Source organism: Melospiza melodia, assembly GCF_035770615.1.
Source record: "Melospiza melodia melodia isolate bMelMel2 chromosome 7 unlocalized genomic scaffold, bMelMel2.pri SUPER_7_unloc_1, whole genome shotgun sequence".
Taxonomy (NCBI): domain Eukaryota; kingdom Metazoa; phylum Chordata; class Aves; order Passeriformes; family Passerellidae; genus Melospiza; species Melospiza melodia.
Window position 1 is genome coordinate 3462143 of NW_026948497.1, and position 26149 is coordinate 3488291.

The window sequence follows — 26149 nt, forward strand, 5'->3', positions numbered from 1 at the left end:
CAATCACAGCAGGAAGAAAAAGCAATTCATTTATTTCAGACCTATCCGCCACAGCTTCTAATAGTGGTTGAGCAAATCATACCTGCTCATCTTTCCCACTCATTCCCTTAAAAATTATAACATTCCTTTACTATTTTCCCCTTTAGGTCTAAGATTCAGAGTGGATTGGGAGGCCCCTGTGTCCATCAGAAAATGCCTCCTCTCAATGCAAACTCACGCTGAATGTTCTCAAGGGCTGCAGTGTGGAGGGTCCGTGGTGTGATGGGAGCTGTGACAGCCCTGCCCATCCATGTCCATCAAGGGGTTGACTTGCTGGTCCTGAGGGTGCTGCTGTCTGTGCTTGCAGTGTCCTTGTGCCCTGCAGCTGGAGCCCTGGTTCCTTGCCAGGGGCTGTTTGGGTGGGCTCTCCCCTGCCGAGGAGGGCAATGCCTCTGCCAGGTGCCTGTGGCCGAGCCGTGCCCTGGGTGCTGGGGCCCCCTTGGGCCCTGGGGTTGATCCCTCGGGGGCTGTAGGAACTGTGCCCTGGCCTTTGCCTTCAGCTTGGCCTTTTGCTGCTCCCTTCTTGCATTCACCTCCTGTGCCTTTGTGCCCAAGTGCTGCAGGGCCTTCTTGTGCCCCTCCTGCAGCCCCCTCAGTGTCTGTGGGTGCTTGTCTTGCTTTACAAGAGAGGTGTCTGCTGGGGAAGGCAGAAAAAGCCTCTCTTGGAATGCAGAATGCAAACCTCCTCCGTCTTAATTTCTAGACTAGTGAAATCAAGGGGCTCTCAGGCAAAGATATGGGAATAGGAATACCAGTTCTTTTCTAGTGTGTATAATAAAGCAAACAAACACCAACAGCTGCGGCACTGACAGCAAACAGAGCCCGGACCCAGTCCCGGCCTTTGGGCTGCGGCGCTTTGCCCTTGGGTGCAGTTCCGGGCACGGACGGCAGGGGCGCTGGTGGCTCCCGCGGGGCGGGGCAGCGCATCCCTCCCATGGGAACCTCTCTGAACGGAAATAGAGCAATCCCTTCATCTAACTCTTTCACTTTTTTACCTTCTCTAGCCTTTCTCCCGTGTTTTGAGAAAGAATTTATAGAGGGCTGCCTTTTAACTGAGCTCCTAGTGTTTTGATAAGGTGCTTCCTGTAGAGAGAGAGAGTTTCCCTGAACAGCCGGAGCTGTGGTTACCACGGGGACGTAACTCAGAGCAGGACGGTGTCAGGGGAGGATATCCCACCGAGGCTCGGTGGGAGTGTGGGCAGGGTCTGCTGCTGGAATCGGCAGAGGGGGATCTTCCCGTGGAGCCCGAGGCAGAGCGTGGGTAACCCCCACATGGCTGATGGCGGCTGATCCGGCAGCTGCCAGCAGAGCAAAGGCAGGTGGGAGAGCCCGGCAGCAGCGGCGGTGCCCAGCACAGGTGGCACGGGCAGGGCAGCCGGGGATGGGATGGCTGGGAGCCCCCTTGGTGCGGTGGGCGCGGTGACCTCGGAGCAGGCGGCAGGACAGAGCAACCCCCATCTTCCCCAGCATGGCCGGCAGAGTGGCCGCGGTCCAGGCAGTGGGAGCAGGGCACACAAATTGAACGACAGCGCCGGGGCAGGTGGAGCTGCCCTGGGCAGTGAGGCGGCACCTGGGATGGAAACCGGGGCAGGCGGAGCTGAGGCGGGCAGCGAGCCGGGACCCGGGACAGGCGCCTGGGCCGCCAACGGAGGGGGCAAGACCTGCAGAGGATCCCACTCTCTTTCTTAATCTTCGTCCTGTTCCCTTCCCTTTCATTTCCCCTTTTTATTTTCTTGTTTTTTTCTCGGAGGTTTCTCATACTTAAAAGATTTTTATTCTTCTAAAATTCTCTGTCTAACATATTGCATATTCTCTTCTAGGTAAATGGGTTTTTTTTACAAATAAATCCAGAGCCTAAGAAATCTAACTTCTGCTTGGATACATTGAAATGGTTGATGAGCTAATTCACGTCCTCCTAATGTTGTTTTCCTTATCAACTTTTTATTTATCCTTTGGCAAATTAAGCATCTTTTATTTACTTGCTTTGCTACTCCAAAAGTCCCAATGCACCCATAGTTCCATAAAAAATGACCGCACAAAGCTTGAGTACCCCAGTGGGTTTTGTGGTGCATATCTTCTAATATTTTCCTAGTAAGCACATTTTATTAGGTAATTGTCTTCCATCAAGAAGTTTCCATTTCCCTGATTTATCTTGTTCACTTCCTATCTTGTTTAATTCTTTTTTCTCGGCTTCCCTAATCTTCGGAATTTCCAGATTTCCTGATTTGGAGTCAATATTAACATAACTCTTTCAGCTCCATTTTCTGCTGCAGCCTTAGTTTCGTGATCCACCAAATTATTTCCTCCTATTTTTGGGATCTTTCCCTATTGGGATTTCTTCAGATGTACTATAACTATCTCTTTTAGGTGATTGTAATGCCTCTAAAACCTCTAAAATAAGTTCCTCGTGTACTAGTCTTTTTCTTTTTGAATTAAGTTATCTTGTTCCTTTCCAAATTTTTTAAAATATGTGTCACTCTAAAGGCATACCTTAAATCTGTATATATAGTTCCTTTGTTTTGTGTTAAATATTCTAATGCTCTTCTTAAAGTATATAATTCACAAGTTTGAGCTTATTAGTTTAACAATAATTTCACTTTTTCCACAGTTTGCATGTTTTTCCCATCAACTAGTACATACTCTGTATTTTCTCCTTTTGCAAGGAGTTGTATCTCTGTTAGTTAACAAAACTCCCAAAGGACTATATTTTTTCTTTTTTTTCCCCTGTGTCCAACTTACTGGTTTTCTGTCTCATTTTTCAAGATCTTATCTATTCATCTTCTGCCACTGTTTTTCACATTCACTAACAACCTAAATACCACTTTTCTTTCAACTACACTCTTGAAAATAAAAAATCTTTTTCTCACACTACTTTCAATACTATACATCTCCCTTGAAGGAAATAGAGTGAAGCTTAAAATACAGAATCTACATTACCTATACTTTCATTCGTTTACATTCACACACTTTTTTTTCTCATTCACTTCCACACATTCTTTCCCACCCTCAGGACACAGAATGGATCCCTGTTGACAGAGAATCGCGGGTCCCTGTGGCCCCCCCTCACCTTGGGGTCGGCCTCTGGGTCTCAGTATCTCCGGGCCTCCTGGGAGGGCCCTGACTCTGCTGCCTCCGGTGCAGTTCACCTGTGAGGCTGATTTGTGTGTCACTCACACTCTTTAGCCACGGCCCCCTCACACGCCCTGGGGACAATGGCCCCTTTGCAGGTCACCTGTACCTTATGCCACAGCCTCCACACGCCCAGGAGAACAATGGCTTATTTGTGGGTCTCACACTCCTCTTTCCACAGCCCCCCTTCCCACCCACCCGGGAAGCTGAGGCTGATTTTGTGTGTGACTCACTCTCACACACAACAAGGCAACAATAAGGCACCTTCTGTTATAAATGATCAAATTGAGAGCCAAACTTATAGGAAAATGTAGCAAAGATTTATTAATTTTCCTGCAAGTCTAAAGTTCGATCATCTACACTACCACAGCCAAGGGTCAGCGTCGAGCCCGGGTTTGGTGCTGGGTGAACACAGATCTGAGCTCCGAATGTCAGTCTCCCCCTGTTCACAAATGCTGCCTGACGCAGCGAGTTCTTTTACAGTTTATTCTGCTCGAGGCCGAGATGACCGAATGTTCTTTGTGTCTCTTCCCATGCATCACCGTGTCTTTACCTGTGCAGAGGTGGACAAAGACTCAGTCCAGGTGTCTGATGTTGTCAGTAGACTGTGGGGAAGTCAGCATTCACATGCATCAGGGTGGGGCTGTGGATCACTGTGGTAGCTGTAATCGTCGAGGCAATAATCACTCTTGGCTGGACCTGGTGATCCCGGAAAGCCAGCGATTATCGCCCTGGAAGCTTCTGTTCTTTCATTAAAACCCCCGATGTTTATCTCAACCAAGTCCAGGAACTAGATGTGTATGAATAAGACACTGCTCCTGGCCAGGATGGTCAAAGGACATAATGTGGATTTTACAATATTTTATACATTAATAGCATGAATTATCTCTACCATATACTACACTTTCACATCACCTATTACAATTTTAGGTGTTTCTGGCCAGTTCCGGTGCTCTTGGATATCCCTCAACCCAGCTGTACTGCCCAACCCCAGATGCTCTTGGGTGTCGGAGTGTTGGGGGGTAGGATGATTGGGACGGACGGAGACGAGAGATCTCTGCAGCCAGGTCGTGGAACTTGTGGTTTATGGCAAAGGGCCTGGGTGCAGGGCCCTGCTTGGAGCTGCCAGGCACAGCTTGGAGCAGGCCCGAGAGAAGAGAGGGGTAGAGAGTGTGAGAGGGTACGAGAGTAAGAGAGCGAGCTTCGGGGAGACAGAGCGAGGCTGCCAATGGAGCAGGGCGCGCCTTCCCCACACTGACTCTCCTCAAGCACCGGCAGCGAGGTGTTAGTAACCATCCTCTGCTACCAAAATTGTGAAAAACGCCAATCACTTGCTTTTAAAATTTTAAATGTTTAATAGTAATAAAATGGTTATAAAAATTTGTAATTCAATTAGAGTAATAACAATTTGGAGAAATCGAATTAGGACAATATGAGACAAGAAATACAAAGAGTTACGGATGTCTGGGTACCTTTTTCTGGGCAGCACGAGCCTGAAAAAGGACACCCGAGCCTGAAAAAGGACACCCGTTAACACAGGATTAACTATTAAAAACAATAGCCTGTTGCATATTCATACACTTCATACATGTTGCATAAATTCCATTCAAACACAGGATTCTGTCTGGTCAGTGCCACCTTCTTCCTCTGAATCCTAACAGCGCCTTCGAGGCGGGAAGAAGTTCATTTCTTCTGACAAGACAGCAATAAATTCTTTTTCTCTGAAAGATTTAGGTGTCCTGTGGCTGCTATCTCGCTGCAAGTCATTTCTTGGAAAAAAGCCTCTTACCAAGCATAGTTTCTATTTTAATATTTTTTTAATAACCTAAAACTATATTTAACCCACTACTTAAGAGAATTAATACAGCATTACTTTCTAACACAAGACATATAATATTCATTTTAATATTTGGGAAAACCCAATCACAAAATATGCATTTTTTACAAGTATAATCCCACTTACTTCCAATCTCTCCCAGTTTAGTCCCAGCTGTCTCCAGCATGGTTCCAGTTGCTTCCTCAATCAACTCAGTGAGTCCCAGTATGATGCCATTTGCTCCCAGTTGCTCCCAGTCAGGCCCAGTATGGGGGATGATGTGCAGGGAGTGCTCACTGTGACACTCAGTTCCTCCCAGTATTAGTCCAGTCACTCCCAGTATGATCCAAATATGAGCCCAGTGTGCTCCCACTCTCTGCCAGAATGTACCAGTTGTGCTCCACATGGTTCCAGTTCCTCTCTTTCACCCTCATTTTCCTTCTAGTCAGTCCCAGTATATTCCCAGGCTACCCCAGTTCCCTCCACCATCTTTCCAGTTCCTTCCAGTATGATCCCATTTGCTCCCAAGCACTCCCAGTCAGCCTCAGTGTAGTGGCACTCACTGCCAGTATGATCCTAGCCATCCTCGCACCATCCCAGTTCATCCCAGTATATCCCATTTACCCCTAACATGGTCTCAATTGCCCCCCCCCCCCAGGCTCCTACTCACTCCCAGTGTGATCTCAGCATGATCCCAGTATGATGGCAGCATGGAGTCAGTACAAACTCAGTACAATCCCAGTATGATGCCAATAGGATGTCAGTAGAAAGCCAGTAAAGTCCCAGTCACTCCCAGTATGATCCCAGAATGATCCCAGTGTCCATCAGTGCGATCACAGTCTGCCCTGGCATGGCAATATGATCCCAGAATAATGTCAGTACAAACCCACTACAGTCCCATCATGATCCCAGTACAATCCCAGTATGATGTCAGTACAATCCCAGTACAGTCCCAGTACAATCCTAGTATGATATCTGTACAAGGCCAGTACAGTCTCAGTCACTCCCAGTACAATCCCAGTATGATATCTGTACAAGCCCAGTACAGTCCCAGTCACTCCCAGTATGATCCCTGTCCAGCCCAGTCCCTGGCAATGCTGCCACTGCTGGGATCCCCCAGCCCTGTGTGCGTTCCCCCCGGCAGATGTGCCGAGAGGAGCCCCAAGGGCTGGCAGTGCCCAGGCAGGGTCCCCAGCAAGGCCCAGTTTGGATGTGCAGCCCCCAGTTTGCCCAGTTTGCCTCTCCTCTGGCCCGGGCCGGGTTCCCCCCACCCGCAGTGTCTGGAGCAGCCGAGAGCCTCGCGCTGCCCATCCCGACCTGTCCCAGCTCCATCCCCGCTCCTGCCGCGGGCTTCGAGGGCTGCAGGAACGGGGCAGCGAGGGTGTGGCTGCTGCTGGGGGAGGAGGAGGAGGCAGGGAAGGGCAGGGATGAAGGGGGAAGAAGAGGTGGTGTTATAGGGAGGAGCAGGGGGAGGGATGGAAGAGGAGGGATGGAAGAGGAGAAGGATGTGAAGATAAGACAGAGGAGGAGGATGAGGGGGCTGGAAGGGGAGGAGCGGGAGGAAGAGGAAGAGGAGGGACAAAGGCAGATCAAGGCTGAGTTGAGGGAACCATGCAGTCGATCCCTGCCTGAATTCACAGCCCCCACCTGTGGGATCATCGCCCCCCAATCGCGCCGGTGAGCAGAGAGCGGGAGCTCGGCCCATATCCCAGATATCCCAGGGGGTCCCTGGGTTGGGGTATTTGGGGGATGTTTGGAGAATGAAGAAGTCCAAGGCTGAGCGGAAAAGGCCCCTCGGGGGGACATCGGGGGGTGGCGTTGGCGGCTGCCGGCAGAGGCAGCCTGGAGGAGCAGAGCCCTGTGTCCCCCAGGAGCCCAAAGTGGGGAGCCCAGAGAGGGGGGAGCGCTGCCATTGGCAGGAGCCTCAAGAGCCTGGAGAGGGGCAGGGGGGATTCCTTGGAGCCGCTGCAGCCCAGAGCAGAGAATGAGGGGAGAAGGGAGCCTGGGAGCCCAAACAGCCCCGGCATCCTGAAATGGGGAGAGCGAAGCGGGGGGAGCTTTTGGGATTGCTGGGACTGCCAGCAGCCTGCGCAGGGCAGGCACCGAGAAGAATGGGGACCCCCAATCCAAGCGTGACCCCAGCAGCTGGGACAGGAGGGAACCCCCGAATGCCAGAGGGGAGGAACCAGGGTTGGGGAACGCCTGGGAGGCTTTTTCAGGGCTGAATCTTGATGTTTGGGAGGTGGATCTTGAGCCCAGATGGCTGGTGATTTGTAGAGATGGACTCAGGCAGAGGGACCTTCAAAGTCAATGTGTGTTGGGGAAGATTAAACAGGAAAGCCTTATAAATATGATTGTCTGGAAAAAATTTTGAGAATATAGAAAGTATAATGAAGATTGAAATGAAAGAGATCCCTCCATTAGTAAACAACTGGAAAACAATGGTGTGGCCCAACTGAAGGTAATCCCCGTTTTGGTGAAACAATACCCTCTGCTTGCAGACAGATCCAAGGGTCAGGGCAGACCCTACTAGCTCAGCAGAAGGGGTCCAAAGAGGAGTTTTTAGGGTTTAAAATGTAACACAATATGGTAATGTATTGATTCTTATAGGCTGTATGTAAATGCTATAGGATTTGTATCTTGTACTTGATTGGTTACTGAGAAATAGAATATTCAACACAGAAGGAGATTTATTGTATTGTAACGGGACCCTTGCTCTTCTCCTCTTACTCTCTTACCCTCTCACCCTCTCTACCCCTCTCTTCTCTCGGGCCTGCTCCGAGCTGTGCCTGGCAGCTCCCAGCAGGGCCCTGCACCCAGGCCCTTTGCAATAAACCGTGAGTTCCACGACCTGGCTGCAGAGCTCTCTCGTCTCCGTCCGTCCCAACCATCCTACGCCCCGACGCTCCTGCAAATGTTCTCATTCCTTGTTTTCCCCAAACCAGGATTTCCCATTGCCAGCCCCATGGAGGCTGTAAGGAAGAGGAAGATGCCCCAGGACACTGAGGCAGGTGAGGAGGAAGTCAGTGCCCCTTTCCCCTCTGTGCTGCTCCATCTCCCAGCCCGGCACGGCCCCGGCTGCAGCTCAGGCCTGGGGGGATCTCCTTGCCCTTGCCTGTGGCACAGAGGCAGATCCCATCCTGTCCTTGTTCTCTTACTCCCCCAGGGCAGGAGCTGAGCATGGAGAGCAGGGAGGACAAATGCCCGCGGCAGAACCTGGTGGAAGAGGCCGTTTTGAGCGGCTCCGCGGTGCAGGAAGCCAACGGGGAGGAAAAGTCCCAGAGATGCCGCACGAGGAGGGGCTGCAAACGCAGCTGGCGGGGATCTGAGGGGGAAAGAGCCAGCCTGGGCCGGGAAGGCAGCCAGAGACGGAGCCAGAGCTGGGAGCTGGTGCTCCATGAGCAGCTGCATGATGGGGAGAAGCCCCACAAATGTGTGGAGTGTGGGAAGAGCTTCAGGTGGAACTGCAACCTGATTGTGCACCAGAGGATCCACACTGGGGAACGTCCCTACGAGTGTGGGGAGTGTGGGAAGACCTTCAACGGGAGCTCCCACCTGATCAGGCACCAGAGAACCCACACTGGGGAGATAAGCCATACGAGTGTGGGGAGTATGGGAAGAGCTTCACAGAGAGCTCCAACCTGACGAAGCACCAGAGGACCCACACTGGGGAGAGGCCCTACGAGTGTTCCAAGTGTGGGAAGAGCTTCAGGTTGAGCTCCGACCTGATTGTGCACCAGAGGATCCACACTGGGGCGAAGCCCTACGAGTGTGAGGAGTGTGGGAAGAGCTTCAGCCAGAGCTCCAACCTGATCAGGCACCTGAGGACCCACACTGGAGAAAGGCCGTACAAGTGTTCCGAGTGTGAGATGTGCTTCGGAGAGAACTCCAGCCTGATGAAGTACCAGATGACCCACACTTGGGAGAGACCCTGTGAGTGTTCCAAGTGTGGGAAGAGGTTTAAGACCGGCTCCCGTCTCATCCAGCACTATCAGTCACACAGAGGGGAGGCCCTTCCAATGTCCCGACTGTGGGAAGGGATTCAAAGAGAACTCCAAACTCATCACCTACCGGAGCACCCACACTGGGGTGAGGCCCTACAAGTGTTCCAAGTGCAGGAAGAGGTTTAAGACCAGCACCCATCTCCTCTGGCACTATTGGATTCACAGAGGGGAGGCCCTTCCAATGCCCCGACTGTGGGAAGGGATTCAAGCGCAACTCCACCCTCGTCACCCACCGGCGCATCCACACTGGGGAGAGGCCCTACGAGCGTCCCCAGTGTGGGAAGAGCTTCTCCAGCAGCTCTAACTTGACCCAACACCAACGGAGGCACCACTAAGGGAAGCCTTGCAAGTGCCCCAAGTGCAGGCAGAGCTTCGTGCGCTGCTCCAGCTCCATCCCCCACTGGAGGAGGCACTTTGGGCACAGCCCTGGTCACTCACATTCCCTGTGATCCATGTTGGGAACACACCTGGCTACTTCTCCTTTTGGTTTGGCCTTAATTTTCCTCTGCTTCACCTTCATCCTTTAAAAACACCCAAAACTGGGTTAAATGAAGGAAATTGATCAAATGTATCTGACGTTCCATAATTTCTCAGTTGTTTTAGATGGTATTTAGAATTTGGGGACACGTTCTGTGTGGAGTGCTGCTGTTCCTAAGAGGCAGGAATTTGATCTCACCCTTCTTGTGTTTCTCAGAACTCCTCCCCTGACCCAAACCCCAACTCCACCCTTGGGATATCCTATAAAAATTCCACGGCTCTGCCTTTGCCTTGTCCTTGGGGGGTTAGAAATGCATTCCCAGAAGATCAGCCCTTTTCCCACTGGATTCCCAAAATTTCAGCTTTTCCCACTGGATTCCCAGAGGATCAGTCATTTTCTCACTGGATTCCAAAGGATCAGCCTCATTCTCTACTGGATTCCTAGAGGATCAAGCTTTTCCCACTGGATTCCCAACGGATCAACCTTTTTTTCCAATGGATTCCCAGATGATCAACCGTTTCCCACTGCATTCCTAGAGGATAAATCTTTTCCCACTGGATTCCAAAGGATCAACCTTTTTCATGGATTCCCAGAGTATTCTGACTCTGTGTGGTGATTTGACGGGAAACAGGTTGTCTAGGATGTTGTGGTCAAACCAATGGGTGCTCAGATTTTAATATTGGCACCTGGTTTGGCCCCTGGGACATTAGATCCGCCTCCGAGAACACAAGGGTTTAAAGCAGAGCTCTCCCCTGGGAGGCTCTCTTTGGATTTCCGGTGGGAAAAGGGTTTGGATCTCTTCCCCTGTCCCGGCTGCTGGCTTGGCAGGGGGATGGGGAGCCACGCGGCCGTGAGGTGGCCGGGCCTGGGACAGAGATGGGAGGTAGGCCTGGCCCAAGGGTGGAAGAATGGAAGAAGTACTGAGAGGTATTTCCTGCCCACCCCCACCCCCCCCTCAGAGAGATGAAGGGAGAGAGAGAGAGAGCCGTGCCAGGGACTGTTATCTTGAAATTTGATATCACGTGTTGCCAGCACAGCCTGCCTGCGTGTCTGGCTGCTTGCAGGAGCTTTTAACCCCTTTGTGGACAATGAAAACATTGCAGAGCATTGACCTTTCCTGGAGGGGAGATGGAGTGGAAGATGAAGAGGGAACTGAGCAAGTGTTGAAGGTCTGAGCAAGGGAGAGATATGAAAAGAATAGAGAAGAACTCGGGTGGAAGAGATGATGGAGTGGCTGCTTTGCTGGACTCTTTTTGTATAGCCATGGACAGAACCATGTTTCCTTGTGATATAGAGACTGTATCCGGGGGGCGCAATGCCCTGGAGCCAAGAGGGTTCAGTGTTGGTGCCCCTCCGCCCCAGGGGGAATAATTTGGAAGGGGCAGGTGTCCCGAAGGAGAGACTGTGCCCTTTTTGGAATGGGACAAGGCATCCTTAAAAGATGACCCTGGAAGCAGCTCTGGTCTGTGTTCAGTGGTGAGAGCACTGGACATGAAAGGAAGAGGTCACCATGGCACAAGAATGACTCCTCTCCTCTTGATGAACTGAAGATTGATTGTTTGAAGGGTGGTGCCGTACCGAGAGTTGGTGATTTGGGGAATGTATTGTATTGTATTGTATTGGAGAGTTGGTGGGGAGGAGGGGGAGATGTATTTGTAAAATTTTCATTTTCCTTGTGTGTTTCTTTTTTTTTCCCCTTGTAGTTTAGTTAATAAATTCTTCTTTATTTCTAAGTGGGAGCCTGCTTTGCTTATTCCTGGTCACATCTCACAGTAGAAACCAGGGAGAGGGTATTTTCATGGGGGCACTGGCATTATGCCAGTATCAAACCATGACACTCTGTCACTGTTGTTTTTGTTTGTGCTACTGCATTTGTATTTTTAATATTTCCTAATAAAGAGCTGTTATTTCTACTCCCACATCTTTGCCTGAGAGCTCCTCAATTTCAAAATTAATTATTATTTTTATAGTTGTTTATTGTTATTATTAATACTACTACTAATAATCATCATCATCATCAAAGGGAGGGGGGGGTTACATTTTCCATTTCAGTGGAGGCTCCTGAAATGGGGAGACACCGCCAAGGATGGGCCGTGTAAACTAGTTCCTAAAATATGTCAATTAGTTTATGGATATGTGTGAGGGTCTATGAATATGCAACAGGCTGATGTAATTAAAACCAGATTAATTAAGGGGTGTCCCCGAAAATAACTGGGGAGCCTTGGTGGCCATAACAATTTTCGCCCAATGGTACTTGTCTCCCATTACATCAGCCTGTTGCATATTCCTAGACTTTTTGCATATCCATAAAGTATTTTACATATTCTAGGAACAAAATTGGCTTCATCCTGTTTGGGGGTCCCACCTCCCTCCCAGCTCAATTTGGGGTGTCCCATCCACCTCCCAGCTCAGTTCTGGGATCCCATCCCCCTCCCACCTCAATTTGGGGGTCCCATCTCCCTCCCAGCTCAAATTTGGTCTCCCACCCCCCTCTTTTCCCCACTACTCCCCTTTCCGATTGTTCCCCCAGTCCCCTCCCCATTGTTTGGTTTTAGGGGCTTCAGGCTCCTCCTTCTCCGATTTGGGGTCTCGACCCCGTTTTGGATTAATTTGGGGTCCCCAGCCCATCCCCAGGGTCACCTCCCCCCCCCCCCCCCCAAATTCTGCTCCTCGCAACTGATGAGTCATCAGCGAGACACGCTCTGATTGGCTGGAAATTACCCCGCGCGGTCTCTGAGTATTTACCGCAGTGAGAGGCCTTGGTGTGAGCCCAGCAACTGATGAGTCAGAGTCGAGCCGGGCGCTGATTGGCTGAAAATAGGAGAGCGGAGCCAGTGCCCTGAGTTTGTGCCCAGCAACTGGATTGTCATCAATGCCGCGCGTTGCGATTGGTCGGAATCTGGTTTGGGGTGAAGACGGGAGGAACTGGGCTTTATTTGGGTTTATTTGGGTTTATTTATGGACTATTTAGGGTTTATCTTGGTTTTTACTTGGTTTATTTCTGTTTATTTGGGGTTATTTGGAATTATTTGGGTGTATTTAGAAGTATTTGTGTTTGTGATTATTTGGGTTTATGTGGGTTTATTTGGAATCATTTGGGGTTCTTGGGGTTTATGTTGGTGTATATGGGGTTTTTTTAGATGTACTTGAAATCATTTGGGGATTTTTGGGTTTAAGTTGACTTTTTTGTTTGTTTTTTAGGATTATCTTGATTTGTTTGGGGTTTTTTGGGGTTCTTTGGGGTTTATTTCGAGTGTTTTGGGGTTATTTGGGTTATTTGGGATCACGTGGGTTCAAAAAATCTGGAAATGTGTCTGCTGCAAAAAACGGGAATTTTTCCTTAAAAATCCAAGAGTTTTTTGCCAAAAAATGAGGTGTGTTCCCTAAAAAATGCTGGGCATTTCCCAGCCAATAGCGACGTGCCCCGCTCCGAACCATCCAATCACCACGCTTCATCTCCCAAATTAATGAAACACAGCGCACCCCGCCCCAAACCAACCAATCACCGCACGCCGCCCCTCAGCTACTCCCACCTCTCTTGAGTTGAACCAACCAATCACCGGGTGTCTCCCCTGTGCAACTCCCGCCTTCTTTGCCTCTATCCAACCAATCACCGCGCGCCTCCCCTCAACAAAGCCTGCCTACCCCGCCCATCTCCTGTCAATCACCGCGCCCTCTACGAAAGCAACCAATCACCGGCCCACTCCGCTCAGCAACTCCCGCCCTCCCTGCGCCGCTCCAGCCAAAGCAGCGCCCCCTGACCCCGAGGCCGGGCATGGAGCGGGCACCCCCCCCCCTTCCCCTCCCAGCCCCAGGACCCCCTCAGGGACCCCCAGGAGCCTCCCCGGGCTCGGGCGGGTCCTGCGGGAGGCGCTGGAGAGAGCGGGAGAGGCGCTGGGAGAGGACGGGGGGCTCCGGGAGCTGCTGAGGAGGCGCAGGGACAGGTGAAGGTTCCGGGAGGGGTCGTGAGGGGAATTTGGGGAGGGGTCTTGAGGAGGCTTGGGGGGGATTTGGGGAGGGTCTGGGGGAAACTTGAGGGCGTTTTAGCAGGGTCTGGGGGTGCTGGGGGGCTTTTGGGGGGAATTTGGGGAGGGGTCCTCGGGGGGTGTCATGATCCGTCCTCATGGACGGGTTTCGTGATGGTTCATGGATTTGATCTAAGGGTGCAGAAAGAACCAACACGGTACAAGGGGGTTTGCAATGATAATCAAAACAAATGCACCTTTATTGAATCTCATGGATCTTCTCTTTCTGCAGGAAGTGATATGGGAACCAACAGCTCAAGCACAGGTATGGAGCACGATCGGGGCGAGATTCCAGAGGGGGATCGCGGCAGGATGGACAGACTGGGATCAGGGAGGAATTCCAGATCAGAGCAGGGTCCAAAGTGGGATCAGGTGGAATTGTAGAGTGGGATTGGGGCTGGATTTTGGAGCAGGATCAGGCAGGATGGATGGAGCAGGATTGGTGTGGGAGGGATGGAGTGGGATCAGGGCTGAATTCCAGACAAGAATCAGATGGGATGGAATGGAGCAGGATGAGGCTGGGGTTCCAGAAAAGAATTGGGGCGAGATGGGGTGGGATGGAGTGGGATGGATGGACCAGGGTTGGGGCAGAGTGGATGGAGTGGGATCAGGTGGGATGAATGGAGCAGGATTTCAGCAGGATTGGGGTGGGATCAGGTGGGATTCTGGAGCAGCTCCTGCTCTCCATGGGCTCCAGCCAGGTCCATCCTGTGGAATGGGGACAGGGACAGGGTGACACCGTGACCCTCTCTTATCCTGGCAGGAATCACCACCTGAGTGATCCATGGAGCTGGATCCAGCCCCTTCTCTCTTCCCTGGAAAGGTGAGAGCTGCCAGCAGAGCTCATCCCACTGCTCCCACTCACCCCATAGCTTTTGCTGACAGATCAGTTTCCCATTTTCTAATGTTTTAAAGCCAAGAACCACAAATACTCACAATCCTTTGCTTCTGGTGTGAAATTACCTGCTTTGGGCAATAAATCCTACTTGGGGCAATAAATCTGGGTTCCTTCCTGCAGTGTCTGGCAGTTCATCTCTGGGAGCCAGGAATGGGAATAGAGTCACTGGGACAGAGATGGAGACACTGGGAGCAGGGATGGAGATGTGAGAAGCTGGGATAGGGGCAGCAGGAGCAGGATGGGGCCACCAGGAACTGGGATAGGGACATCAGGAGCTGGACTGGGACACCAGGAGCAGGATGGGGACATCAGGAGCTGGGATAGGGGCAGCAGGAGTAGGATGGGAACACCAGGACTGGGATGGGGACTTGTCAGACACAAGTGAGCTCCATCCCCCAGGATTCATTTCCCACTCCATGTCCCATGTCCGAGGTGTCCATGGGAGGGTTTGGCTGCACTGGGCTCCTGGAGGGGCAGTGCAATGGGGGGAGGGGTCAGGCCAGGCCTTGTTGTCCCCAGAGGTCCTTGAGTGTCGCAAAATCAGGGCTCGGGATCTTGAAGAGGTTCCCTGGCCATGACCACGACCATGACATGAGCAGGAGATGGCTGTGAGAATGTCCATGAGTGACACAACCCTGAGATGACCATGACCATGGAATGACCATGACTATGACCATGACCATGACACAACCACAACCTTGACCATGAGATTGATAGTAAAAGGTTTTAAAATCATAACATTTGGGGAATTAGAAAGAAGCTAGACTTAGTGGGGCCCTGTAAAAATGTTAAAAAATAGACTCTGAAAATGTTAAGATTTGTGTTTGCCAAATCATGTGAAGTTGCACCTGTGTAAGCAGTATATGATAAATGATATAATTGTTAGATGTGATGATTGTTTATTAATTAAATATAATTATTGTTTAATTGTAAGAAGAATCATGAGAAACTATGTTAGAAGTTTGAGGCGGGTCAGGAGGAGCCCATGCTTGGATGAAATCTATGTATACAATAGAACAATATAAGTTTAATAATTAATGTGAAAGTTATATAACGATAGAATATAAAAACATGTTCATCCCGAACCCATGTCGGAGTCAGATTTGGGTTTGTACCCCTGACACCCAGAGCTCTTCAATAAAAGCACCTACATATAATCATTCTTGTGATTATGTGTTTCTGAATGCTAACATTTTGGTGACCCAGATGGAGCCCTGTGAGTGCTGCTGAGCGAGTTCGCGAGTCGATCACACTCCAGCCGGCACCGAGGGATTCTTGGGGAGCCCATCGGCCGCGACCGCTCCCATTGCTCACAACGTTCCCGGGAGAAAGGTAAGGTGCTTTTACTTTGGTTTGGTTGCCTGCCAATAAGACGCAGTGAAAGCTATGCTTGGTTGGGCTAAAGGAATTCCTGGTGGTATTGCCTAGGCGCCATCCATAAGACAATCGTGAAAGCAGTGCAGGTTCGGCATTTGTGGTGCATTTTGGATGGAGAAGCTCAAAGGGATTTTGGGCAGCAATGCCTCCATTCCGCGAAATTCTCCTTTGGGGTGCTTATTAGCACATTGGTAACAGGGTAATTTTGAGGAAGAATTACATAAGGCTAAGTTGATTGATTATTGTAATACATGGTAGCCAGAATATGTCTTGGAGAATGGCAAAAAATGGCCAAAGTACGGGAGTTTGCAGTAGAACACCATTTTGCAGTTAATGTCGTTTTGTAAGCAAGAAGGAAAATGGGATGAGGTTCCGTATGTTGATTTGTTTTTCTACTTTTGGGGAAAGCCAGAATGGCAGGATGAATGTGGATTAATGGTGGTTAGAGCATCTGCAAGTGATAAGTGTGGGGTTTGTGAGAAACATTGTCTAGAACACTTGGCATTGAAAGAAAGTCTGAGTAGAGAAAATTATACAGATATTGGTTTACTGATAGCTCCAATAAGACCAAGAGAACCTAACCCTATCCCACCTGCTTCACTTGTCCCTATCCCACCGTCTGTCCTTGCCTCACCTAATCCTGAACCTGTCTCGCCTAGTACACCCTTCTCTCTTTATCTTCCTCTCCCACTGTCACCTGATCCCTCTTCCTCGTAAGATGAGCAAAACCTAACTGTGATAGAGAGGAGGGGGAGGGATGCAAGTGAAAAAGATAGCAATAGTGATGAATCAGTGACACCGGTATCCCACAGAACTCGAAGTCAGTCTAAGCTTGCCCCGGTCATGGGTAGAAAAGACATAGGCAGACAAAAATGGACTGTGATTGCCCCCTTGCAACAAGGTGTAGGAGTGGAAGGGTCAGTATTTGTAAAAGTGCCATTTTCTCCTGCAGATTTAGTTATTTGGAAACAATCAGGAGAAAATCCTGATAAGGTGGCACGAGTAGTAAAAATGGTTATGAAACCTCAGAATCCTGACTTGGATGACATACAAGTAATATTAGATACTTTGATAGATCCTACTGAAAAAGAGATGGTACTTAAGGCAGCCAAAGAAAGGACAAGGGAGGATATCAGAAACGAGCTCGTAACAGGAACTTTAGATGAAAATTTCCCAACTGAAGATCCAGAATGGGACCCTAATTTATCTTGGGCTATGAGGAAACTACAGAGATATCAGGAGTGGATCCAAATAGGAGTTCAGAATGCTGTGCCCAAAACTATGAAGGTCTAAACTATATGAGGTTCGACAGGAAAAGAAAGAATTTCCCACTGCATTTTTGGAGAGGCTTAAGGAGGTAGCAAGGAAATATACAGATCTCCAAATAGACACAGAACAAGCTAAGGTTCAGCTCACTCTCATATTCTTGGCCCAGTCACAGGACGATATCAGGAGGAAATTGCAAAAATTAGAAGGGGAGGAATTAAGGAATCTGGATAAACTAGGTAGCCTGGAAGGTGTACAATAATTGCAAAAGAGAAGCTAGTAAAAAGCAGCAACAAAATCTTGTGGCAGTAATACAAGGAAAGGGGAACCCAAATTTCAGCGGATGTGGCAGAGGTAGTCGTGGTAGAGGAGCAGTTATGCAAGAGTTAAGCCTAAATCAATGTGTATATTGCAAAAGGGAGGGGCATTGGAAGAGAGAGTGCCCAAATAACTCAAACAGCCGGTTTCACCAGGGCAATCAGTTCCAGCAGGAAAACTTTGCCAAGGTGATGGTGTTAGGCAAATATAGCAGCTGACTAGATGTGGAACCTGTAAAACGAGTTCAAGAACCTGTCATACAGTTAGGGCATAAGGAGGTCAAATTTCTAGTGGATACCGGAGCTACATATTCCGTGCTGAATGATCTGCAAGGACAAATTGGGGACAAGCAAACAACAGTAGTTGGGGCTACAGGGAAAGAGGAAAATTGGCCATTCTTGCAACCCCTAGATTTGTGTTTTGGGAACACGGTTTTAACACATTAACTTTTATATGTACCTGAGTGTCCAATTCCACTTTTAGGGAGGGATTTGCTAGCGAAACTTGATGCGGCAATAACCTTTGGAAACGGGGAACTTGTAATGAAAATATCTGAATCAAAGACGGGACAGATTTTAATGACCAAAGAAAAACCTGTTCCCTCTATCCCTAGGGAGGTAGAAGATGCAGTGATGGGAAACGGATATACCAGGAAAATCTAATTGGCACAACCAGCGCATGTAGAGTTAAAAGAAGCGGCAGGGGCTGTGCAAGTCAAACAATATCCCATAAAACCAGAAGCACGGCAAGGAATACTAAAGATTATTGATAAGTTCTTGAAATACCAAATTCTAGAGGGATGTGAATCAGAATTTAATACACCAGTATTTCCAGTAAAGAAGCCAAATGGTGAATATCGATTAGTGCAGGATTTGAGAGCAATAAATAAAATAACAAAGGCCATTTATTGAGTAGTAACAAATCCCTACACATTGCTGACATCCGTAAAAGAGATATATAAATGGTTTACTGTAATTTATCTAAAAGATGCCTTTTTCTGCATACCCTTGACAAAGAAAGTAGGGAAGTGTTTGCCTTTGAGTGGGAAAACCCAGGGAACGGAAGAAGAATTCAGCTCACCTGGACATGGCTTCCACAAGGATACAAGAACTCGCTGACCCTATTCGGAGACCAACTGGCAAAGGAGCTGAAGATTTGGACTGAGAATGGGCAAGTACCAAGAGACCAATACCTGTTGTTGCAGTATGTTGATGATATACTAATAGCTACAGAAAAAAAAGCAACCTGTATAAAGGTAACCATTGAGATTTTAAATTCACTAGGAATGGGAGGTTATAAAGTATCCAGAGAAAATTGCCCAACAGACTGTAAACTACCTGGGATGTGAAATTTCACAAGGGCAACGAAAACTAGGTACTAACCGTATTCAAGCTATTTGTGCTATTCCAGAGCCCCAGAATCTACATGAGCTGCGAGTCTTCCTCGGGATGGCAGGATGGTGTCGCTTGTGGATCATGGACTATGGACTGATTGTGAAACCCCTGTATGAAGCTCAGAAGATGCAGCCATTCACCTGGGGCAAGCCACAGAAAGAAGCCTTCCTAAAATTAAGCACTGACAACTGCTCCAGCACAAGGGTTACCTGATCTGTCTAAAGATTTTCAGCTGTTTGTACATGAAAGGCTGTGCCTAACACTAGGAGTCCTGACCCAACGTCTGGGAAGCTGGAAAAGGCCGGTGGGCTACTTTTCCAAACAACTCGACAACATAAGTGCCGGGTGGCCCCCATGTCTGCGGGCAGTCGCAGCTACTGTGATCCTGATACAAGAAGCCAGGAAACTTACTATGGGAAGGCACATAGATGTCTATGTACCACACATGGTAACCACTGTCTTAGAGCAGAAGAGGGGCCATTGGCTATCTCTAAGCAGGATGATAAAATTCCAGGTAGTCCTGACTGAGCAGGATAATGTCACATTAAAAACAACTAACCTTTTGAATCCTGCTTTGTTCCTAGGTACCACAACTGAAGAAGGCCCATTAGAACACGACTGTATAGAAGTAGTAGAGTACACCTATTCAGCAAGAGAAGACCTGAAAGACGTCCCACTAGAGCAGCCAGAGTGGGAGCTATTTACAGATGGGAGCAGCTTCGTGGAAAACGGAACCAGATACGCTGGATATGTGGTAACAACAGTCAATACAGTAGTGGAGGCAAAGGCATTACCACCAAATACATCTGCCCAGAAGGCAGAAGTCGTTGCTTTAACCAGGGTACTAGAATTAAGTGAAGGGAAAAGGGTAAATATATGGACTGACTCAAAATATGCTTTTGGAGTGGTGCATGTACATGGAGCACTGTGGAAAGAGAGAGGACTATTGTCTTCTCAAGGTACGCACATTAAACATCAGGATGCAGTCCTGCAATTTATAAAACCAGTACAAAAACCTGAACAAGTGGCAATTAAACACTGTAAAGCACACCAATCAGGAAACTCCAAAATTTGTGAAGGAAATCGAAAGGCAGACTGGACAGCCTGACAGGTTGCTCGAGAGGTACAAACAACAATGGCATTGATACCTTTGAAGCTTAATGTATCCCAATTCAATTTGCCTCCAAAACCAAAATATTCAGTAGAAGATGAGAGACTGGCACGTTTGCTAAATGCACAAAAGAATTCAGAAGGATGGTATGTGACTGCACAAGGACAGATAGTGGTACCCCCCTTGATAATGAGAGAAGTTCTACAAATTAAACATAACGAATGTCACTGGGGAGCAGAGGCATTGGTAAAATTGCAAAAGCAGAGTTTAATTTCAGTACGGATGTTAACAATGGCAAAATCAGTAATGTCAAAATGTGATATCTGCTTGAAAAACAACCCTGTGGCCAGGCGACAGGCACAGCTAGGAAGAATTTGGATAGAAATAGAGCCAGGAGACTATTGGCAGGTAGATTTTGTAGAAGTGCCAAGAACTCAAGGATACAAATACTTGTTAGTGGGGGTTGACACATTCTCTGGGTGGCCAGAGGCCCTTCTCCGTCGCACAAACCAAGCAAAGGAAACAGTTAAGTGGTTACTACAGGAGATTATTCCCAGATTCGGGGTACCCCTAGGGGTATCATCAGAGAGGGGGCCCCATTTCATAGCTACAGTAGTAAGAGAGGTAAGTAGATTGCTGGGGATAAATTGGGACCTCCACACACCGTGGAGACCCCAGTCAAGTGGACAGGTAGAGAGGATGAATCAGACACTAAAAAGGCAAATCAGTAAAATATGCCAAGAAACCAAATTGCAGTGGCTCCAGGCTTTGGCAATAGCACTGTTGAGGATTCAGATAAAGCCTAGGAGTGGGATGTCAGTCAGTCCTTATGAGATATTGTATGGGAAACCATATGAATCTCCTGAGCCTAACCCTAATGTACATGTCACAGGAAAGCAGGAAGTGTATAATTATGTTCTGTCTCTTGGGAAGACTTTAGCTCAGCTCCGGAGTATCCTCATGTGGAATAGACCACTGACTCTCGAGAACCCAGTTCATAACATACATCCAGGAGACGAGGTGTACATCAAGAACTGGAACGAGGAACCGCTGAAAGAAAAGTGGAGTGGACCCCATCAGGTACTACTGACCACCTTTACAGCAATCAAAGTAGCCGGCATGGAACCCTGGATTCACTATACCCGAGTGAAGAAAGTCCATCCTGGATCACGGACTGTATAAACTCTGGAATCAACAAAGGCTGCAGATAACATGTGTTTAATTGCTTTCAGAATGCTATCAGTAATTGTGCTAACGTTATGGTTATTAATATCTTTGGGATGTGGAATGCAAAATGATCAACTAACCACTCTTCATTCTAGAATAAAGAGAGAGGTACAAACGGAAACACAGGTGATAAAGGTTTCTAATGCAGTTCGGGCTGAGAATGTAATGTTTGGATTAGTCAAAGATTTTGCCAAAATGCAAAACACCAGTTGAGTAACTGCCTGTTTGCCAACACCAAAGGCAGCAGGAGACCCAGTAAATTGGGGAATCATAACATCAAAACTACCTGAAATACAAAAGAACAAAACAATTACATGTAAACTGGTACCCGAATCAAGGCAAGTTACAGAAACCACTGTGGTATGGTAATGTGAGGCCAAGGATAGGAAAGATCAGATAGAACCTTGGGACAGTGCGTGGTCTGTGAGTATTCTTCAAAGATTCCAATATATGGCAAACACCCCTTGGTGTAATAAGTGGGAAGGCCCTGAGAATGAAACAGATCCAGCAATAACGAACACTGACGCTACCAGCAGAACGAGGGCAGACAAAGTAAGTTGGTGGGCATATAATAAAACTTAGGACTGCACTTCAGATGATGAAGAGATAAAACAGATGCCACCCCTGGCAATAGCCCTACAAATCGGTTGTGCTTGCAGAGGGATCAAACATAAACAAGGCTGTTGCGGTGTGTTTTAAACTTCCGGGTCCCTTCCCAGGTGTGCCTATACCTCTCTCCCTTCCCCCTCACCCCTTGCTGAGTGAGTCCTGTCAATCAGGCTTAACATTCCAGGAATGTCGTCGTGTGGTTGGTCAAGTTCAAAAGATGCCCCTATGCCCAGAGGTCATTGGCCTGTCTAGATGTCATCCTCCCCTGAGACCCTGCCCCTCCCACCTGGTTGGTGGTTCACCTGTCCCCTCCCCTCCCCCTGCCCGGGGAGCTTAAAAGGTGAATCAAGCCATGCGGCAGGTATTCTGTTGGAGCTGTTACTACCATTCAGACCTCTGTAACCATGGAATAAACCTCTGGATAAACCCTCCAGCAGAATCCATCTCCTTTTCCTCTTCACCATCGCCTGAAGCCTTTCTCCTGAGGTAAACGGAGTTCCTAACAAGCCTGGACTTCTTCAGTGCCCAGCTGCAATCTCCAGCAAGCCAAAGGTATCTCTGGGGTAATACACCACACAGTTGCTGCCTTTGGCCCAGCAGCAAGGGTCAGACTGGCCCAGGCACAATCTAACTGGTAATATTGGGATTCCTATTCCAATATTTTGGCGACCCTGGTCAGGCAAAGCGACTCTGCAGCCCCAGACGGACTCTCAGTACCTCGGGAGGGCTTTTGGCAGCTGTGCACCCAGCTGAAAAGGGCGTTGGTTGCTTCGCTCTCAGCTAGAGACTTTGGGAATATTCCCAGAAGAAGTTTCGTGGACTGTTCGGCGCCTCTGGAAAGCCCAACTCCTTTGTGGTGAGCAGATTTTCCAGAGGAAGAACAGGGTAGCCTCTCTTGCCCATAGAGAGGTCCTGTTCCGGGTGAGGAGATCTGCCTGTACCCAGCCAGCTACAGCTTCCATTTCAGGTGAGTATCTCTGCTCTCGGTAGAGCAGAAGCTCAAAAACAGACTCTGCCGTGAGTTCTGTTCCTTTTTTTGCCTTTGCATTTTTGGCTGCGCAGCCCCACAGATGGGAATTAATTGCGTTCCAGTCTTTAGCTCTCTGCCGCGTGTTTCACTGTCTTTTGGAACTCGTGCTGGTGCGGGAGTGCTCTCTGCCCTTCCCCCCGGCTCAGCAGTGCAGCGTGCTCGGCTCTTTCGCCGCGGGGGATTCTGCTATCTCTCTTCGCGGGGGAGGGGGGGCTCTCCACGTGGCCGGGGGATCTTTCTGGGTGCGGGGTGGGGGGTGTTCTCTGCACACGCGGCGCGGGGCAGCCCCGGTATCGGCTTGCCACGTGGCATGGGGGAGGCTGCTCTCTGTCTCAGCTCCGCGGGGGGGCTGCATTCCACGGCGGGGGAGGCTTTGTTTCTGCCTCGGCTTGGCAGGGCGTAGCCTGCTGCTGCTGCCCAGGAATTTTAAAAGCAGTATATACAGCTGCATTGTGAAGCTGTATGTGTGCATCGTTATCGCTTTCCTATCTGTGTTTTTTTTTAGAAATTGGTAGCTGATTTTGGCTTTGTTTTTGGTCAGGCGGGATTTAGTACTTTGCCTTTTACTTCTAACATGGGTTCCAAACTCAGCATTGTACAAAAAGGAGTGTTTTATAATATTGTTAGCATTTTAGTCAGTGGTAATGTTAAGTTCTCAAAAGGAAAATTGAAACAGTTTATAAGATGGCTTTTTCTGCACTTCCCACAAATGTCCCCTGAAGAAATCCACAATATTCAATTCTGGGATAAAGTTGGGAATGAATTGATAACCTTAGGACAATCTGGCAATGCACCCTCAGCTAAATTTGTGTTCTGGAGTTCACAAATTCACACAGCCTTGCTCAAACAAAAGGAAATGGAGAAAAAGTCAAATGTAAAGCCATGTACCTCTGCTCTCCCTGTTTCTCCCTCTCCTAGCTCTAAAACTCCTAAAGCTCTTTACCCAAAACTTGGTATTTTAAAGAGAGCACACTCATTGGGAAGTCGACTCCCAGAGTCTGCTAAAATGCCTGAGTTGCCCTGTCCACAAGGCCCTGGCCAGGCTGCGTGGAACCTTTCCCAATCCCCTGTGTCCCCTCCTCTGAAACCCACAGCACGTATTAGCTTTCCAGAGAGCAGTGATGCCCAAAATGGCCCCCAGTCCCTAGGGAGTCCACAAGATGGTGGATGCCACGTGGCATCTTCCCAAACCTGGTCTTCTTCTTCCCAAAATCCTCTTAAGCATCCCAAAACTCCAGCCCCATCCCCCTCTCCTCCTGTTCCTCGTGACACCTTCCCCCCTCCCCCTCCCTTTCCTGCAATACCCTCAGCTCCGCCCCTCTACTCCTCCCAGGGGGCATCTGCTGACGTGATGTCACCAGGTGTCCCCGCCCCCTGCCTGCCCCTTGACCCCTCCCCCTGTTCCCACGGTTTCCCTGCCCCTTGCCAGCCCCCTGTCCCTGCCCCCTGTGCCCAGTGCGTCCCCGCCCCCTCCCCGCGTTCCCACGGTGGGGACACACCCACTGCCTGTCCCCAAACCTGTATCTGTGATCCCAATGCTTCTGATTCAAGGGACACAGAGCAGGGAACAGCAGACCAAATGCATAATCCCATGTTGTCACTGGCTCCTGTTACCTTTCAGCCTGCAGCTCAGGGAGGAACAGCCCCAACTGCTAATTGGAGTTCTTTTGGACGACAATTGATTAAAGAGATCTGTAAATCTCATAAAGAATATGGTCCACAGTCCATATTTCCGTGGCCTTTTAAATTCTGAACTGAGTAGGACTGTGGTGATTCCACATGATTTAAAACAGCTTTTTTCCTGTCTCATGACCTCCACGGAATTCAAATTATGGGAATTAGCATGGAAACAACTGCTAAAAGATGCTCTCCCAGGCTTGCATTCTGATCCAAACACAGCAAAAGACAACAGTGGTAACCCTATCACCATTGAGCACCTCTCTGGCGAGGGTCAATGGTCTTCACCCTCAGTCCAAGCTACTGCAATTCCTGCAGAAACACTTGAGAAAGGAAAAGAAGCAGCTGAAAAAGCATTCTTTTCTCTCCAACCTGATGGGCCTTTTGAGCCCTATAGTAAAATTAAACAGCTACCATCAGAGTCCTTTTTGAAATTTGTAGAAAGGTTAACTAGAGCCATTGAAATACAAGTTAAAAAGGAGAATGCTAGGGAAGCCATTTTAGAGGAAATGGCATTTACAAATGCAAATGAACAGTGTCAAGCGGCAATCCTGAGCCTTCCTATAGAACCTCCCCCTACACCCTAAAAGATATGCTTCTAGTCTGTAACAGGAAAGTGCCTCTGATGAGTGTGGCTGAAGACACCAGACCAAGGCTGCTGCCAAGACCACCTCAGCGTGTCGCCGTTGCCAGCCCTGCGCCTTTTCCCTCATCACAGCAGTACCCTGGGCAGCAACGGAGACCAGCAATGGTTGAGCCCACAAAACCATGCCTGCTTTGCAACAACCTTGGGCACTGGAGTAACCAGTGCCCCCTGAAAAGGGTATTTGATGAATTTAGAAATGGCACGCGAGGAGAACTACAAGCCCTCCCTGGGGGTCAACTACAACAAAAAAACTGAAAAGGGAGCGCCAGCCTGCCAGGCGCGCAGACACAAAAAGAGCAGGCCAAGGGAATAAGGGTAGCAAAACAAATCAAGCGTATGATAATATTAATGTTTGTGTAAGTGAAGCAGGTGCTTCAAAGACCATGTCTGCTGGTCCACTGTTGAAAGTGAAACAAAATAACCTTTGTTATGATTTAGGGGATCCTGTGTTAACCACGTCTTCTGTCAATGAGCCTTACAGGTTGCAGCTGACTGAGTCACTCCATCTGAAGGACACTGACTGGCATTTTGTCTCTGTAAATCCTGAACAGAAGGGTACTTGGAACCAAATTCGTTGTAAGTACATCATCATTGGGGACACCAAACACACACCACAAGAGATCGAAATTGCTCTGGGAATGACAACATCAGATCCTGAGCAATTTGTTCTCGGCCTGCATTGTTTCCACCCACCCCTGTTTCTTCCCAAGGGACAAATTGATGCACAAGGTATCCCTGTGCCGTCTTTTCCTGAAAATATTGATAAACAAGGGCCCTCAGTCGCCCAGGTCCAAGTTATTGGGAAAGACAAGCCCAAATTATGGTGTAACCTCATTGGGGGTGGGGAGTCTAAACGCATTGAGATGCTTGTAGACACAGGTGCAGACTGCACAGTGATTCCAGTACAAGACTGGCCCGCACATTGGCCTTTGCAAAATGTTGCCGGTCACCTTCGAGGTGTGGGAGGTCTGCAATTGGCAAGACAATCCAAAAGCATTACTCAAATCGAGGGACCAAATGGACAATTGGCTAATATCCGTCCATTTGTGTTAGATTATTCGGAACCTTTGTTAGGGAGAGATTTAATGGCCCAGTGGGGTGTAAC

At 48.8% G+C, this 26149-nt stretch overlaps 2 pseudogenes; one reads left to right on the plus strand and one right to left on the minus strand.

The window, feature by feature from the left end:
- LOC134432716 (uncharacterized) overlaps nt 1-26149 on the minus strand; it is an 899340-nt pseudogene that overhangs the window by 658575 nt on the left and 214616 nt on the right.
- LOC134432721 (zinc finger protein 11-like) overlaps nt 1-26149 on the plus strand; it is a 229693-nt pseudogene that overhangs the window by 66166 nt on the left and 137378 nt on the right.